This window comes from Schistocerca gregaria, chromosome 6, assembly GCF_023897955.1.
Source record: "Schistocerca gregaria isolate iqSchGreg1 chromosome 6, iqSchGreg1.2, whole genome shotgun sequence".
NCBI lineage: Eukaryota > Metazoa > Arthropoda > Insecta > Orthoptera > Acrididae > Schistocerca > Schistocerca gregaria.
The window spans coordinates 319,440,549-319,460,222 of record NC_064925.1 but is presented as its reverse complement, the minus strand read 5'-3'; the positions used below and the strand labels follow the sequence as shown (position 1 = coordinate 319,460,222).

The following is a 19,674-nucleotide window of genomic DNA, read 5'->3' as shown; positions in this document are numbered from 1 at the left end:
GTATTTAGGCGTGATTTTTGAGAAATTTACTTGGGGAAAAGGGAAAACGATAAATGAGGTTCATCTTCTCATTTACGAAAGGCAATGGTGAAATGTTTCCTTCATCGCCATTGACTACTGCTAATTGGTCAGATTTGTGATAATGCTTTGATTTTCTATGCTAACGTTGCAAAGTGTGAAATACAACTGTCTTTATTCGAAAATTCGTGATCACTGAGCAGTCTGTCAGAAATAAGTATGTTCTTTTACTTGTAACTAAGCGGGAAAATGTGATGTACAAGCCACCATTTCGGTAGCATCGTTGATTAAATGTAATAAGTTGCGACGTTTAGATAACTTCACCCCAAATATTATGAGTGCGTTTACGCGAAGCATTTATAACTGTGTTGTAATTCTGTAACACTCTTCGGCGAGTCAAGCTATCGTACCATCGGTACCTGAGGACCGTATTGATTAGACTGAAAGTCCACTTCATTTGTGAATGATATTTCTTCCACTGCATCAATGGTTTCGGAGACCTATAGTTTCATCAGATGCCACACAGTGGTTTGCTAAGTCATGGATGTGGGACAGGTGGTAGAGTTAATCAAAAAACATCTAACTCGTACCTATGCGACGTCCATTTCGTACTGGTGTTAATTTAACCTGAACACATCCACCGCACTCGAACTGTATTTCAGTAAAGACTGCGTAGGAACTGCGGTTTCCCAGAATCCAACGATTAACCGTGATAACTAGGAATTTAGGTGGAAAGATTCGATATCGCGCCACCCTAATGGAAGGACTGGGGTCCCCACAAAACTGCTTCAGCATGCATCATCTTTAACACATATAACTTGATTTTATTAAGTCAGACGAGCTTTAAAAGCAATCAAAGTAAAATCGACGGAGCAGACGTAAGAAAAATGACTTTTAAACAGCTGCCGCTAATTATGAGCCACAAGCTATTAAGCATGCACATAAAGTCTGAGACCCACAATATCCTAGCGCAACGCAATCTATATATATATGAACCACGTACCTCACAAAAATCGAACCACGTACCTCACAAAAATCTTCATTACGCGAACTACTCCAATACAGCGAGCGTCAATGCTGCCAGCTAAATAAAGATTCTAACAACTAAAGCCACTAAGTACTAATACGCGTGTGATTAGCAAAGGAAAGATTTTGTTTCAAACTAAACTATGTTTTTTTTACCATAATAATGTGGCAGTTAAGACACGAATATAAATCGTCATTGACATCTAGTGCAAGGGTATTTCATCATGAATAATACTGAATCTCCAAGTCGAACATGTACAGATCGTTAGCCCACGCTAACACTTCAGACCTCTACCCTCCATCAATGCTAACCTCTCACATCTAACATCCATCACTGCTGGCTGTTCACCTCCAACTGCCCAACAGTACTTCCATCACTGTTGGCGACTAACTTCCAACTGCCCAACAGTACTTCCATCACTGCTGGCGACTAACTTCCAACTGCCCTACACTACTGGCGATTAACTTCAACAACGAGTCCAACCAGTCATACACTCTCTTACAAACAAAGCGCAATCAGAGATCCAAAGCAAAGCGCTACATAGCGGTGCCAACACAGAAGCAGTCCACTTACACATTCAGTAGACAACCAATCACTAGATATGTTATATGAATGTGTGGTGTTTGTTCAAAAAATGGTTCAAATGGCTCTGAGCACTATGGGACTCAACTGCTGTGATCATTAGTCCCCTAGAACTTAGAACTACTTAAACCTAACTAACCTAAGGACATCACACACACATCCACGCCCGAGGCAGGATTCGAACCTGCGACCGTAGCAGTCGCACGGTTCCGGACTGCGCGCATAGAACCGCGAGACCACCGCGGCCGGCGTGGTGTTTGTTCTTTCGGACATGTCCGAAAGAACAGACACCACACATTGATATGATTGATCTGCCTCCATGGGCAACTAATCCACCTTCTTCAGTGCAGATGCACAATTACGTCCGACCTTCTGCGGGATAAAAGAAGTGGAAATGAGTGTATGGCATCGCTGGGCGGGAGTTCGGGGAAGTTCGGCCGCCAAGTGCAAGTCTTACCTCATTCGACGCTACATTGAGCGACTTGTGCGCCGGTGATGAGGATGAAATGATGATGAGGACAACACAACACCCACTCCACGAGCGGAGAAAAACTCCAATCCGGCCAGGAATCGAACGCAGACCCGCTTGCACGGGAGGCAACTACGTTACCGCCCAGTAAAGTCAGTGAATAGTTAGCCACAGTTAGGAAAAATTCCCTAATGAGATTCTAAGCAAATGATTTTAAAACAGCTATTATTAATTATGAATTCAGTAGACAGCAAACTACAGAATTAAAAAGAAAAAAATAACAGTCACTGAATAGACAGCAACAGTTAACCAAAATTCATTGATCAGGTGGTAACCAAATGATTTTCAAACAGCTGCTATTAATTATGAGTGTTTGTTGCATACACCCTACCGTTGGGAAGGGGTGGGGAGGGAAGAGCGAGAGGTAGGGACATACACGGAAGTTACTTAAATTGGACAGGATGGTCGCCGTTCTTCCACTCCTTTGCCTGCTTGTTTTCCCTACCGTCAAACCGGCCAAATAACCTCCAAGTCGCTAAGTCGTTGCTGTGTTCCCAAAATATGCCCACTCACGGAAACCGCTTCGCAGGGCAGACGATAGCCGATAGTAAAAAACCAGGCTCCGCGCCTTTACAGGAACCGACTCGGTCTGTCGTTTGCCAGCCCGAACTCCAAACCTCTCGCATTCCCGGTCGACTCTCTTCGCACACCAACACACACCCTCCAAAACCTTCCTTCTTCGTCGCTTTGTCCCCACTCATGGCGCCACCGGCGTGCCTCCAAAGTTATTCAAAATTCGTCAACGAGAGGCGAAGTTACAGAAGGCTGACCTCACATGGCTCAAACCGAAGCTTACCACTACTATATTTCACATATGTGACTGCCCTGTTTTATAGTCTAACATATTAAGCCACGTAAAGGACGACATTGTGTTCCTGTGGAAACTCTGTCTTGACTTAAAACTTTTTTCGAAATGTCTGCTTAAGCGACAAAAATCGTAACCCACTCACCTACTTACATCGCGATTTTATTTTATAGAAATAACGCAGGGAAGAAATTCTGAAGAGTGCTAACAAATCAGTTCTTGCCTTTTTTACCAGCGCTGAGTGCTGTGTATATTTTATGAATATGTACTGGAGTCTTCAGTTCAAATTTTGAGACACGATTCTGTAGAAGTAAACTATTTCTCCAAGTATCATCCTATTCCCACGTGACTATCAGATGGCTGCTTTTCAGTTTTTAAATTTTGGTTGACAGTTTGAATTTTGGAAGTTATTCGTAAATAATTCAATTTTAATTCATTAATTGTCAGGTGGCAACGGCCTTGCCGCAGTGGATACACCGGTTCCCGTCAGATCACCGAAGTTAAGCGTTGTTGGGCGTGGCCGGCACTGGGATGGTTGACCGTCCAGGCCGCCATGCGCTGTTGCCATTTTTCGGGGTGCACTCAGCTTCGTGATGCCAATTGAGGAGCTATTCGACCGAATAGTAACGGCTCTGGTCACAGAAAACCATCATAACGACCGGGAGAGCGGTGTGCTGACCACACGCCCCTCCTATCCACATCCTCAGCTGAGGATGATGCGGCGGTCGGATGGTCCCGATGGGCCACTTGTGGCCTGAAGACGGAGTGAATTCTTGGCTACTGTACAGCAGACATTAGGGATCGTACTCAAGACCTTCTGAGTACAAGTTAGAAGTGTAATGTAGAAGTATCCTCTGCGCCACATGAATACAAGGCCTTTAATTACATTTATTAAGCAGTATGAATCCCAGAAATCGTTTGCTTCTAAAAAGCACGTAAGTTTCAGATGTTACCTACTATAACAGTCGACTTAAAAAATGCATACAAAAATTAACAAAACTCATTCGATGACTGAACAGTTACAAGAAAAATTTTCCACCACGTTACTGACTGAAATGCAAGACCAGAAACAGATATAGCTGTAAGTCTAAGAAGAATTTAATAATAATAAATAGAGCTACAAGTATTAGTACTTATATTTTATTTTACATTATTCGACAGACTGAATCTTTTACGACCAATGATTCCTGCACGTGTTTGTGTCACCTTGTCATAGGAACAGTCTGCAGGTCGGTGTTAAGCGTGGCAGCAGCGAAGGGGCCACCAGGCTTTGCGATGTGTAAGCTGTTGAACAACATCTTTAGTTCATCGGAAGACCTCTATACAGATAAAATTATTACAAGCTATTCGCAGGAATTTAAAAAAATGCTCATTAGCTCTTTGTTTTCCGAGACCCATACCGTCTCAGATTATGATCTAATTTCCAATACCCAGATATAAACAAGTCGAGTTTTATGCAAGTTTTACCGTCCCATTGTAATAGTGTTTGCGAAACGGTAGGCAGACGGCCGATTGTCATATTTCGTCCATTTTTCATAGCACTAGCGTGTGCATTACGTAGTTTTTTTTCAGAGGTAAATTAATTTTATGAGCTGCGGGTTTAATTTTAGAAAATATAGATTTCATAACTGCTTCTTTGTTAGGATTTAATCATACTATCACTGTGGATCTACATATGTTCGAGGACGTGCTGGAAGGCAACTCTTCAAGCTTTTTAAATAAAACAGCGTTATTAAAATTCTACATCTTTATTATTCATGTCTAAATATTTGTAACCCTCTGCCGCTAGGGGGCTCCGAATTGTAGCGTGTAACATGGCGGAGCGTAGGAAACAGCTTGCTGTAATAGAGTTTCGAATTCGAAGAGTTCGTCCACACATGGACTTCTTTTCAGCATGACAGTGCCAGACCACACATAAGCCATGCGACATTTGCAACAATCCGACGCCTTCTGTTCACTGTCATCGATCATCCTTCATGTAGTCCCGACTTGGCCCTTCCCATGAGACGAAATACACATTTTACCACAATAAACAGTCAAATTTCCACTGGTCAAACATCTTTTTATGTTTATTCGCGGAACTAATACACGATCTTTACAAAAAGACAAGACAAATAGCTAAAACGGCTACACACACACACACACACACACACTCACACACACACACACACACACACACACACACGAAGGTAAAATGTAAACAAGATTCAAATTTGGCCCCAAACTTACTGGTTAACAAATGGACACTGACTGCACAACACCTCATCAGGATGCTAAGAAAAAAGGGCTTGCCACACAAAAACGAATATAGGCGTGAAATGTCGCGACAAACAGAACTATGTTTAAAGCATAAAATGATAGGTTAACTGCCAACAAAATTTCTCATCAACAAGTCTTATTATGTTTATCAGACAATGATTACAAAATTAAAATCCGCCTGATAGTGCTAGAATTAGTGAAAGAAAATTAGTCGTTGCCTTAACATATTTTCTTCTTCTTCTGCCAATCCAGGATTAGGCCGTAGGGCTGTTTCGGGCTCACCATCTCTCCATCGGCCTTCCTACATTCCTTCTTCCAATAGTATTGTATTCCATCCGTTGTCGATGGATTATCTGAGGTGACATACGCAATACGTGGTCTTTCCAGCCCAGCTTTAATTGGATTACTTTTTCAGTTAATGGCTGTACCTCCAGTTTGTTCCGCATTTCGTCATTTCTTATTTCGTCCTCTCCTGTGCAACATTTTCCTTATGGAGCACCTTTATATCTTATTTTTCAAGTTATCTTAGGTTTTTTGTTCTTATTGGCTTTCTGCTCCATGCAGTACTATGGGAAGTGCGATGACTACAAAATTTCACTTGGATTTTTCTTCTTATTTTGCCCTTTAATCCTCTTATCGTTTCACATATATGTTGATTGGCGTTAATTTTATCTTTTATGTATTCCTCTTGTGTTAATAGTGATTATCTTGGTCCTATTTTCCTATTTTTGTTGTCAGTATCTTGAAGTTATAATTTAGGCTTATACTGTTTCATCCTATTTGTAATTTTGTTTAATCCTATTTGTAATTTGTCTTTATTGTCCTGATGTTACTTGGTCGTCGGTAAAAAGCGTTGTATTTAGAAATTTTCCTGTCTCAGTTCTTATACGCTGAGGTATTCTATCCTTCATTCATTCCCTGACCAGATTGTCGATGTTGTTGTTGAAAAGCGGTAGTGACATACTGCAGCCTCGCCAACCTCCCAGCTTTACCTCTGTTTCTGGTATCTGATCTTTCCCAGAATCTGTTCTTGTTTTGGTGTACTTTTATCACGAATCTGGGGAAACCTCTTCTCTCAATTTTTGGCCAGAACTTCTCTCTGTGCATGCGGTCAAAAAATTTTCGTAGTCGCTAAGTGCTAGGTGTGTTTCTAGATTGAATTATCGTCCTCTTTGTGTAACTTGTTTCAGACTGAAAACATTGTGGGCACAGGATCTTCCTCTACGGAAGTCTGCTTGTTGTTCTAATAAAATGGAAGTAAAATAATATATATTAAAAATATGGATACTAACTGCTGACTAGGAGTCCGGCAGTCCAACAGTGCTAAGGGCAGCGCACGACCTTAACCCAGCGCTGGTGTCGCCTACAATACGTGGTTGGCGGGATTAAACCCTAAACATTCCCACATCCGGATTGTGTCATTAAGCCCGTCGGCTTCCTTGGTGCCCAATCTTGGAGTGGTGCTAACTGTGAGGTGCCGGTTAAGTGCCGGCAGCTTGAGATCATTATCTCGTGGTGTCACGGTCTGGTAGTTACGTACTCAGCTCCTGGAGAGCAATAGGCACACAAGACTGGCCCCTGATGCGATACCATCTACCTCCAAGTAGTCGGGGACTGCCCGACTTGTTTCATGGTTTATGAGCTCAGTTAGTTAGTTACTTACTTGTGTGTTCATTTGACGATCATTTGAACTTTTCTTTTATCGAAATGCTGTGAAGCGATTCGGTTTATAGAATATTTATATATGATTAGAGTCAACATTAATATGCACATTATTATTTTTAATCCTACGAAAGCAACTAAACTTACTTTTTCCTGCTACCAGTTTTTAAGTAAAAATTCTTCAATTGAATAGAAGTTGTCGAGGAGAAATGATTTTAAATTAGATTTAAAACCTGCTTAGCTACGTGTCAGACATTTTATGTTATTGGGCAAATGATCAAAAATTTTTGTTGCCGCTCATTGAACTTCTTTCCGAACCACCCATAACTTTAACAATGCGTAATAAAGGTCGCTTTTCCCTCTGCTGTTGTAGGTATGTACATCACTCTACTTCTCAAATTGTGAGGGATTATTTATGACGAATTTCACTAGCGAATATTTGTATTGTTGACAGTGCAGTTAAAATCCCTAGCTCCTTGAAGAGGTACCTAGATGACCTCGGTGCGTGACAACCACATATTATTCTTACTTCTCGCTTCTGTGCGATCAATTCTTTCTTTCTAGGTAATGAGTTACCCCAGAAAATTATTCCTTACGACATTACTGAGTAGAAATATGCAGAATATGTCAGGAAGTTGATACGTTTGTTTCCAAGATTAGCAATTGTACGAAGAGTAAAAATAGCTGAACTTTATTGTTTGAGTAGCTCTTACAATTCCAAAATGTTGGGGCATTCTGCCTTATTTACTGACTCTTTCTCATGTGCTGCATCAGTTGTTGGTGTACTTCTGTCTGTTGCACAGAACTGAATGTTCCACGTGTTTTCAAAATTTAACGGGAGCCCGTTTTCAGAATACCAGTTAAAAAACTGTTGGGAAAATATCATTTACAAACTCTGCTGCTGCTTTCTCTCTGACGAGATTTATTAAAATACTAGTGTCGTGAGCAAAAAGTACCAATTTTGCTTGTTGAATGTTAAGTGGGAAGTGATTTACGTATATAAGTAGTAGGAGTAGACGCAAATTTGAACCCTGTGGGACTCCCTTTGTAATATTTTTTTTACCCTAATCACTAAAATTTTCTACCTTTCCAACATTGTCTGAATTATTCTGCATAAATCATTGCATACTGTTTGTTAAGTATGATTCAAATCAGCTTTGTGTGTAAAGCCACGAAGACCATAAAACTTAAGTTTTTCTAAGAGAATTTCATGATCTACATAACCAAACTCGTTGGAAATATCACAAAAAATACGAACAGTCGATATACTATTATGTAATTTTCGTACTATTTGATGTGTGGTTGTGTAAATAGCATTTTCAGCAGTCAAGCAGCACACTTGGCATCGAAACTGTGTTTGGAAAAAGATAAATTTGACGATAATTGTTTAAGTCTGCTCTGTCACCTTTCCCCTGAAGTGGTTTAATAATTGCATATTTTAACCTGTTTGGAAAAATTCCCTGTGCGTCATGCATTGCACATATCACTAATGACATTACTTATTAAACTGGGACAGCTTTTCAGAATTCTGTCTGAAATTCCATCAACCTCTAGACGAGCATTTGTTTTTAGAATTTTTTTGACTGTAGTAATTTCACTGAATGATATGGCGCTGCTTCTAATTGCCTAAAGTTATGTGGAATGACAGTTTTAACATTTTCTTGCTTCTTCGACTGAAAAATTTAATCAAGTATTTGCTGCTATGTTTAGAATGTGATCGTTACAAGTACTTGTGTGAATTATCAGTTACAGGATTGTCATTTAGTTTAATTGTTATGGAATCTTGTACACTAACTAGCTGTCCTGTCTCCCAATCGACAGTGTCCCATACAGTTTTAGTTTTACTATCAGCATTATTTATTTTTGTCAGAGCATGCGTACTTTTGGACATTTTAATCATTGTCCTTATAATGTCACAATATTTTTTGTAGCAGGCAAGTAATATCGAATCTTGACTTACTTTTGGTGTTCACATAAACTTCGCTCTTTCTCTTACATGAGATTTTGATTCCTCTCCTTTCTTTCTTAATGAATCTTCTGGGTACTTGTTCATTGGCACAAATTTACTAAGTAAGAAATTGAATTTGACATTAGCATCTGTTTCTACATATGCGTCACCCCATTTAGTTTACTCTTATAACATTGTACCATGTTCTCACTAATAAGGCTCACTGCTTTGTATGAACCTGCCTCAAGATTGTAAGGTGCCACACCGTGTATTACCATTAATTGTGCATCGTGATCAGATAGTCTATTAGCAATTGGGTACACATTAATTGTTTCGTCTTGAACACTGTCTATTAAAATTTTATCTATCAGTGACCTACTATTTGGTTCACACGATTTGGAAAATTGACTACTGAAACTAGATTGAAACACCCAAATAATATTTACTTTTGAAAACATTATGGGAGTGACAGTGATCAATGTGTAACAAATATTTACTATCAAAAACAGTCTTGATCACAATTTATTTATTACGGTGACCAGTTTCGACCACTTTTGTGGTCCTCTTCAGACCAATGAGTAAGAACCTACTTCTGTTGGAGAATCACTACAGATGACCACAGTAGTGGTCGAAACCGGTCACCGTAATAAATAAATTGTGATCAAGACTGTTTTTATACTAAATACCCAAATAATAATTCAATTTCATTTTTCCTGCCTGTATCTTTTATGAAATCTACTGTTTCTTCTTGTCTGATAGGTAGCTCAGTAATTCATAACTTTGAATAATATAACTTCGCCAATGAATATTTGGCAGATAAAACTGACCAGATAAAGTAGCAGTTAACTAGGGAAGTATGGACCGCCCACTGTTTTCCAGACTGTCCGCAAATGAAGATATTTAATGTGTTGAACTTCATGAAACAGGAAACCATACGTTTTTAGAGTTTCTATGGGAAGCACTATATTAAAGACTGAAATTGCACACAGAGAACATACAATCTTCTTAATTTTTCTTTACTTTCGTTGCTTCTTTTGTGAAACAAAAATTCTATGTAAGTGAATTATTTCCCTAGTTGAATATGATCGGGGTGATGCTGTTGTTGTTGTTGTTGTGGTCTTCAGTCCTGAGACTGGTTTGATGCAGCTCTCCATGCTACTCTATCCTGTGCAAGCTTCTTCATCTTCCAGTAACTACTGCAACCTACATCCTTCTCAATCTGCTGAGTATATTCATCTCTTGGTCTCCCCCCACGCTTTTTACCCTCCACGCTTCCCTCAAATACTAAATTGGTGATCCCTTGATGCCTCAGAACATGTCCTACCAACCGATCCCTTCTTCTAGTCAAGTTTGCCACAAACTCTTCTTCTCCCCAATTTTGTTCAATACCCCCTCATTAGTTATGTGATCTACCCATCTAATCTTCAGCATTCTTCTGTAGCATCACATTTCAAAAGGTTCTATTCTCTTCTTGTCCAAACTATTTATCGTCCATGTTTCACTTCCATACATGGCTACACTCCATACAAATACTTTCAGAAACGATTTCCTGACACTTAAATCTACACTCGATGTTAACAAATTTCTCTTCTTCAAAAACGCTTTCCTTGCCACTGCCAGTCTACATTTTATATCCTCTCTACTTTGACCATCATCAGTTATTTTGCTCCCCTAATAGCAAAACTGCTTTACTACTTTAAGTGTCTCATTTCCTAATCTAATTCCCTCAGCATCACCCGACTTAATTCGACTACATTCCATTACCCTCGTTTTGCTTTTGTTGATGTTCATCTTATATCCTCCTTTCAAGATACTACCCATTCCGTTCAACTGCTCTTGCAAGTCCTTTGCTGTCTCTGACAGAATTACAATGTCATCGGCAAACCTCAAAGTTTTTATTTCTTCTCCATGGATTTTAATACCTACTCCGAATTTTTCTTTTGTTTCCTTCAGTGCTTACTCAATATACAGATTGAATATCATCGTGCAGAGACTACAACCCTGTCTCACTCCCTTCCCAACCACTGCTTCCCTTTCATGTCCCTCGACTTTTATAAATGCCATCTGGTTGCTGTACAAATTGTAAATAGACATTCGCTCTGTATTTTACCCCTGCCACCTTTAGAATTTGAAAGAGAGTATTCCACTCAACATTGTCAAAAGCTTTCTCTAAGTCTACAAATGCTAGAAACGTAGGTTTTCCTTTCCTTAATCTAGCTTCTAAAATAAGTCTTAGGGTCAGTATTGCCTCACGTGTTCCCATATTTCTACGGAATCCAAACTGATCTTCCCCGAGGTCGGCTTCTATCAGTTTTTCCATTCGTCTGTAAAGAATTCGTGCTAGTATTTTGCAGCTGTGACTTATTAAACTGATAGTTCGGTAATTTTCACATCTGTAAACACCTGCTTTCTTTGGGATTGGAATTATTATATTCTTCTTGAAGCCTGACGGTATTTCGCCTGTCTCATATATCTTGTTCACCGTATGGTAGAGTTTTGTCAGGACTGGCTCTCCCAAGGCTGTCAGTAGTTCTAATGGAATCTTGTCTACTCCCGGAGCCTTGTTTCGACTCTGGTCTTTCAGTGCTCTGTCCAACTCTTCACGCAGTATCATATATCCCATTTCCTCTTCATCTACATCCTCTTCCATTTCCATAATATTGTCCTCAATTACATCGCCCTTGTATAGACCCTCTATATACTCCTTCCACCTTTCTGCTTTCCCTTCTTTGCTTAGAACTGGGTTTCCATTTGAACTCTTGATATTCATACAAGTGGTTCTCTTTTCTCCAAAGGTCTCTTTAATTTTCCTGCAGGCAGTATCTATCTTACCCCTGGTGAGACTTAGCCATTTTGCACTTCCGTCGATCTCATTTTTGAGACGTATTCCTTTTTGCATGCTTCATTTACTGCATTTTTATATTTTCTCCTTCATTAATTAAGTTCAATATTTCTTCTGTTATACAAAGATTTCTAGCAGCCCTCGTCTTTTTACCTCCTTTATCCTCTGCTGTCTTCACTACTTCATTCCTCAAAACTACCCATTCTTCTTCTACTATATTTATTTCCCTCATTCCTGTCAATTGTTTCCTTATGCTCTCCTTGAAACTCTGTACAGCCTCTGGTTCTTTCAGTTTATGCAGGTCCCATCTCCTTAAATTCCCCCCTTTTTGCAGCTATGATTCTGTTATTGTAAGAGGAAATGCATGAAGGAAGTGAACATTGCAATTGTTCATTTGCCACGGGAAACAATTTGGAAAATCACGGAGACGACTGGAGAAGTGTGGGAAAGGATTTGTGACCAATGTAGTGGATCCCTAGAAACTCTCAACCGCGACGTCGCGCTTGGCGAAATTAAAACCGCACTGACTACTGCAAACATTTCCTGGTGGTGGGAGGTTAGACAGAAGCAAATGTCTTTTTGAAACTGTAGGATTGATGGAAGTTAACTGTACACTGTAGAATTAAATTGAAACACTGAAAGAATCACTGGAAAGATAAAGAAAGAATTAACGGTCACATTTGACTAATAAGACAATCAAATTACTGCCAAACGGAAGAAAAGAAAACCATTGTTTGCTGTTGGAGCTGTAATCGGTCGTTTGCCAGTGTGAGCGTATTACCGGATACCCAGGGAAATACACTCCTGGAAATGGAAAAAAGAACACATTGACACCGGTGTGTCAGACCCACCATACTTGCTCCGGACACTGCGAGAGGGCTGTACAAGCAATGATCACACGCACGGCACAGCGGACACACCAGGAACCGCGGTGTTGGCCGTCGAATGGCGCTAGCTGCGCAGCATTTCTGCACCGCCGCCGTCAGTGTCAGCCAGTTTGCCGTGGCGTACGGAGCTCCATCGCAGTCTTTAACACTGGTAGCATGCCGCGACAGCGTGGACGTGAACCGTATGTGCAGTTGACGGACTTTGAGCGAGGGCGTATAGTGGGCATGCGGGAGGCCGGGTGGACGTACCGCCGAATTGCTCAACACGTGGGGCGTGAGGTCTCCACAGTACATCGATGTTGTCGCCAGTGGTCGGCGGAAGGTGCACGTGCCCGTCGACCTGGGACCGGACCGCAGCGACGCACGGATGCACGCCAAGACCGTAGGACCCTACGCAGTGCCGTAGGGGACCGCACCGCCACTTCCCAGCAAATTAGGAACACTGTTGCTCCTGGGGTATCGGCGAGGACCATTCGAAGTCGTCTCCATGAAGCTGGGATACGGTCCCGCACACCGTTAGGCCGTCTTCCGCTCACGTCCCAACATCGTGCAGCCCGCCTCCAGTGGTGTCGCGACAGGCGTGAATGGAGGGACGAATGGAGACGTGTCGTCTTCAGCGATGAGAGTCGCTTCTGCCTTGGTGCCAATGATGGTCGTATGCGTGTTTGGCGCCGTGCAGGTGAGCGCCACAATCAGGACTGTTCTTATTTCAATTTCCAGGAGTGTATTACGGAAATATACGCACAGTGCTTTCACACTGCATGACATGTCTTTGTCGCTATTCTTCCATATCCGCGGTTCCTGGTGTGTCCGCTGTGCCGTGCGTGTGATCATTGCTTGTACAGTCCTCTCGCAGTGTCCGGAGCAAGTATGGTGGGTCTGACACACCGGTGTCAATTGTTCTTTTTTCCATTTCCAGGAGTGTAGATGAGAGTCGTACAAAGTGGCACGAGCAGCCACCTAACGTGGAATCCAAAGCACATCAAATCCCAGTGGCATCTGTACATGTAAGTAACCAGTAGTTAAAGGGATGTGAAACGATTTGTCACAAAGGACAAGTACAGCTTCACCATTTCCTTGAGAGATTACAGCCCACCAGTTCCTGTAATAACTGGAACTGAACGGAAGAAATCCCATTCCATAAATCGTCGTAATTATTTCTGCTTCAGTCGCGAAGCAAGCAGTGAATTGTTACGTTGGTTAATAAATGTTAATTATGGGAATGTAAGTGAACAGGAAGGGCCATACCACAATCATAACACAGGGAAGATCCTAAGTTAGATTCGTTAACTGGTATACCATGTGTACCAAAAATCTACATTTACTTAAGCGCAACTAGTATTTGTCATCGTTTTTGGTGGCATAATGAACTGTCCATTTTCTTGTTCCGTTTCTGTACGTTGTTACGGCTGTTTTGGAAATGCTCTTTCAAAGAAAGAAAAACGTGATAATAAAAAATCATGCAATCTAATTGATAACGAACAACCCACCAGTGTACTCATTCTTGTATCGGTTTTATTTCGATTTCTTTCATTGAACCATGTAATAAAAATCCTCTAACTAAAATCCTGTAATAAACCGTATAATAGCCGGCCGGTGTGGACCAGCGGTTCTAGGTTCTTCAGTCTGGAACCGCGCGACCGCTACGGTCGCAATTTCGAATCCAGCCTCGGGCATGGATGTGTGTGATGTCCTTATGTTAGTTAGGTTTAATTAGTTCTAAGTTCTAGGGGACTGATGATTTCAGATGTTTAGTCCCATAGTGCTCAGAGCCATTTTGACCATTTTTGAAACCGTCTAATAAAATTTCGGAGAGAAAAGATAATTATTATAATTACTCCTGAAGTACTGAGGAAGCGAAATCTGGAAACAGATTTCCGCTGCAGTCGCTGTGAGAGAAGTTTTTAATGCACTCAAAATGGTTCCCTCTTCTTCCACATGGAGCAGTAGGAATAGGTGAGGGCTGCTTTTCCGAAGATTGAGACTGAGCCTTCTGTTGGCAAAAGGCTGGCTAGCTTTCCGTGTCACAGCAGGTAGGTGTCTGCGTCTTCGTTGCGGACTTGTTTTGCTCTAGGGAGTTGCCGCCTTGTTCTTAGGGACAGCTTAACTTTATCGGAACTCGGGAATGACACTCACGTACGCACGCCGCTTCGTTCGTACGGTGAACGCGATCATTTCGCAACAGCCATGTGGTAACATTCCACCGTGACTTCTCCTTTGTCAACTGAATCGGTATCATATGGTTCGGTACTTTCTCTCTGACGTAAGTGAATTCCCTCCAATAGTCGAAATGTAGCACAACAACTCCTTTTCGGTAGCTCAAACCGAGCGAGGAGGACTGGTTAGCACACTGAACTCAGATTCGGAAGGACGACGGTTCAAAGCTGCGCCCGACCATCCAGATATAGGTCGCCCTTGATTTCCCTAAATCGTTCCAGGAAATGTCGGGTTGGTTCCTTTGAAAGGGTGTGGCCGATTACTTCTCTTCTTTAACTGAATACAATCCATATTTGTGCTCCGTCTCTAAAGAGCTCGTTGTTGGCGGGATCTAAATCCTTGGTCTTCCTTCTTTCCTTCTTGCGTAGCTCCAGTACGTTTACATCAGGGTGTGTAGTGTCGGTGCACTTTATCTGAGTCTTCTAGTAATATAGGCCTACTCTCTTTTAATGGTGCTTTAGGCATGTGAATGATGTCCTCGGGAAAATAATATATGATCTCTGAATACATCCATTATCCATTTTTTAAAATTTTTTTTAGTTGTGACCTTTCTTCCGAATGTACTTCGGTCTCTGTACTAATAAAAGACCGCCTGCAAGTAGGAACGTTTCCGATACCTTACACTGTCAGAGAGCCGAGCGGTTCTAGGCGCTTCAGCCTGGAACCGCACGACCGCTACTTTCGCAGGTTCGAATCCTGCCTCGGGCATGGATGTGTGTGATGTCCTTAGATTAGTTAGGTTTAAGTAGTTCTAAGTTCTAGGGGACTGATGACCTGAGATGTTAAGTCCCATAGTTCTCAGAGCCCCTTGAACTGTCAGAGACTGGATAGGTAATCGGTATGGATTCGACAGCGTGCAATTATATATTTGCCAAAACGCCACTCATAGAAACGGTGCTGATACCTCAGGATCTGTTGGTGATAAAAAGGTAGTCAAGTATTTTGGATCGCCCCTGGGCTAGGGACCATTTACATACCCTGAAGAAGGATCGTCTTAGGGTCACTATGCTGTAGTACAAGATCAAAGTATGAATATTACACACTTCCTCCTGCTTAGGCAAACGGAGAAACTCGGTTGTCTTCCTGCGTCTGGAGAGGAAAATTCCCCCAAAAATGGTTTTTTCACTATATTTTCACTATCACCAGACGATGATTCCAAGACGGCTATGCACAGCAAAATCTGAAATTTTTACAATATATTACTAAGAGCCCAATCTCGAACTACCTTGAAAATTTTCCTCATATCTGTATCTGTTTCAGAGATACAGAGTTCAATGTTACCCTACAGGTGCACGTCAAATACGCACGTGAAATCCTGCGTGAGGCAGAAACGCGGTTTAGAAACTGACGTAACACGGAGAAATATGCTGTAAAGTGTCTCCGTTAACATCTGGGAACCCCATGTTGTGAAGCACATGCAAAATGTTTTTGCGTGTAAAATATGGTCTGAGATGTAAAATAATTTTCGCGCTATTTCAATTTCACGAATTGTAAGTACATTGCCTAGATTTTACTGACTCTTTTCGTATGAGTTACACGCTCTATTGCAGGAGGGAAAAGAAGGGAACCAGCGGAGAAATGCTCTATCGGAGCACAAAAAATACGCATTTGTTCGTGTTTGTTTAAAAGACTCTTACTAAGAAGTGGATTATTAGCCGTCTCATTCTACATACCTCAGCGCCACTTTCAAAAATTGTCCCAAAAATTTTGAAATGCGAACATATTCACGCTACTTTATGCTGAGAGAGAACATAGTGGTAGTGGGAAAGAGACGGAAAAGTTATGAATTCCGGAAGATAGTAGTCAGTGGTTGATCTATTATAGAATGAGCGAAGGAGACAATGGGAATATGGAAGAAAGAGAGGGACACAGTGGCAATGGAAGTCAGTTGACACTGACAGAACAGTGTTAGCAAAAGAGTGCAGGAGACAGTGCCGTGGTGGTGGGACGTGGGGGAGAGTGAGGAGTGGAATAAAGAGAAAGTGGAAGTGGGTGAGAGCCATTGATCATGAGAGGCAGTGTGTATGACAATGACAACGAGGAAGAGAGATATAGTGACTGCGAGAAGAAACAGTAACAGTAGGAACGAAGAAAGGAAAGAGATAGTAGCAGTAAGGCAGAGCAAGAGGGAGTCAGTGACAGTGAAAGAGTGAGTGAGAATGGGTGACTGGGAGTGGATGGTCCGATTGGTTTACAGCGATGGACTAGTAGGTGTGAGTGGACTACGGTTAGAGGAACTTGTAGGAGTTTGAGATGAGTAGCATGTTAAAAAAAGCACGAATACTTTCGCATGCCAAAATTCTTGGTAACATTTTTACAGGTTCTGAGGAAGATAGAATGAAGAAGGTAGCACCCCACTTTTCAGTCAGTCTTTTAAATAAATAGGAACATATCCGCATTTTTTTGCTCCGATAGGAACAGAGTGCATGCAGCTCTGTTACATAGTGGGAATGATGGACCTCTTGTTGACGTAGACACCAATGCGAGAACAGAGCAATACAAACTGATGCCGCTTACTTGCTGAGTATATTGCGATACCGGTTTGGTTTTGAAGATTGAGTGTTATGATCGGACAACATCGGTCAGTGAATCACAGCTTCTGGAGAATTTAAACACAGAAATATAATGCTGATACAAAGACCTGCCTACAGCTCAGTTTTAGTTCGATATTCCAGTTAGGCGACTGCTGTCCACATTATAAAATCTCTGCTATTTCGGAAGCGGGGCACATGGTCAAACAACCACGACAGTCTGAGATTGGTGTCCGTTAATGTCACGAAACGAAGCCTGACTCCACAGTGAACTCTTGGTTTGTGCCCTCTGTATCTCGCGTTGTGGCACTGAAACGTCCCCTTAGAACAATTATATACACGACTGTGCTTAAACTGACACACAATAGTTTTTAGCGCAACGCAATCTGACTTCCAAAAATCCCTACGAAAGAATGGCCCTGACTAACTTTAACCTATACGTTTAACAAATCACTTACCTCACAAAAATTTTCGTTACTCAAGCTACTGCAATACAGCGAGCGCCACTACTGCCAGCTAAATAAAAGATTCAAACTACTGAAGGCACTAACTACTGATAGGCATAGTTAGCAAATGAAAGATTTTAATAGAGAACAAACAATGTATTTACCTCGCTAGTCATAATATATATAGCAGTTCATGACACCAATTCTTACAAATTTCAAAACTCCGCCATCTCTCTCCCCACGTCCACCACTGCTGGCGGCTCACCTCCAACTGCGCAACGCTACGCGCTGTTAGCATCCAGCTGCCGCTGCCCGACACTACAATGGCAGACAACAATGCAAACTAAACAGACTGCGCACAGCACAGCCAGTGATTTTTCATACCGAGCGCTAAGCGGCGTTACCAATAAGAAAACCTAAACAGCCTACTTACAGTACGTCAATTGTAACGCCTTTTTGATTATATAACCGTTTAGGCGTATGATCCTATTGATGGTAGACGGAACGTTGAAGATAACACAGCCATTTTCACTGTCGTCTAGTATTGTTTTAGTAGGTTGGCATATTTCTAGTACGAATTCAGTGTCTTACCGTTGTACTGTATCGTGAGTGCACTGCACAATGATGCTGTGAAATGTTGCAGTATCTCTAGTAAACTCTAACACCAGACACTTTGTACGCTGCAGCTGATCGTAAACAAAGGCGCTATAATACATTGCAAGACAATTTTAGTTTCTGTATTGCTCTATAGAAACGGGAGCCAAAATCCTTACGCGGAAGCTAGATTAAGAAAACAAGCAGCTGAGATGAGTCTCCTGAGGAATAATTCAGAGATATTCAGTGATAAAGTTAGTCGACAGCTAAACGGGTGACAAGTGAATGGAAAAATCATACTTCCAGAGGAATACCAGCTAAAAGCTTTCCTACAAAAGGGGTGAAAGGGAGACCAGAAGAGTCTATGAAAAGTATAAATTGTCGTAACTGGGTTCGCGTTTCAGTAGCGAAAAACAGGATTGTGTTTCGGTGAGGCCACGTTTCACCGTGAAGGTCCCTTTCAACGTTTTCTGGGCGTTCGCAATTTCTCCAACGCGCTGGGCAAGTTTTTGCGATTGTGGTGGTTGTCGGCGCCTCTCACAAGGAATCGGACGTCCTGATTATGCAGGAGACATTCTGTTACGGACAACAAACTGTACATTGCTGACTTTTCGGGGCCACACATCCGCAGGTTTGTGTCGTAGTATGCACTGATAGGTTTCATTATGCACACACACTTCGTTCCTGGGTTCCCTCATGCTGACTTAACAACGGCAGCTGTGAATAACACATTGAAATGTAGGCCGCCGCAACGTCCGTGTGCAGTACGGTCAAAAGAAACAAGTTTTTTGGTATGTCAAAGTATAAGGCGGGAGTATAGATTGAAAACTGTTATGCAGCGCCAGTCCTAAGCACAGTCGCAGTTTGTAGCTTAACTATTTTCTACGTGACTAACATGGATACAAGTGTTATACAGTTCAGGTAACACAAAAATGTCCGGCCCCGTTGATAGTGTGCCTCATCGTTACACATATGGAGATCGGATTGTCGACTGGAGGTGGACCAGGGAGAAAATTTTCTTAGACCAGAAGTAAGTTAGGAACTGGTTTCCTCGTGGAGAGGGGATGAGTTGTGTCACGCTCCCGACCCTAACCTCACCTGCAAGTCACAGACGATAAATAAATCAGTCGTACAGCAGAATACAAGAATATGACGGAAAACATCTGGTGTCTGTTATAAAGGAAGATCTAGGAACTCCCTAAGGGTGCGTTTAGAAGGCTGGAACTGACAAAAATAACAAGCCAGTGAAGGACATTGCGATGTCGCTGTTCGGGGACTGCTCTTCTGTCCACGTGATTTACCCTGGAAGGAACACACATCAAGGATT

At 41.7% G+C, this 19,674-nt stretch overlaps 1 protein-coding gene and 1 pseudogene across 1 annotated transcript in view; both read left to right on the top strand.

The window, feature by feature from the left end:
* The window catches only part of LOC126278169 (phospholipase A1-like), a 286,583-nt gene that overhangs the window by 14,285 nt on the left and 252,624 nt on the right, over nt 1-19,674 (top strand). The gene's annotated exons all lie outside the window — the stretch shown is intronic.
* On the top strand, nt 3,411-3,528 carry LOC126279144 (5S ribosomal RNA; annotated as a pseudogene).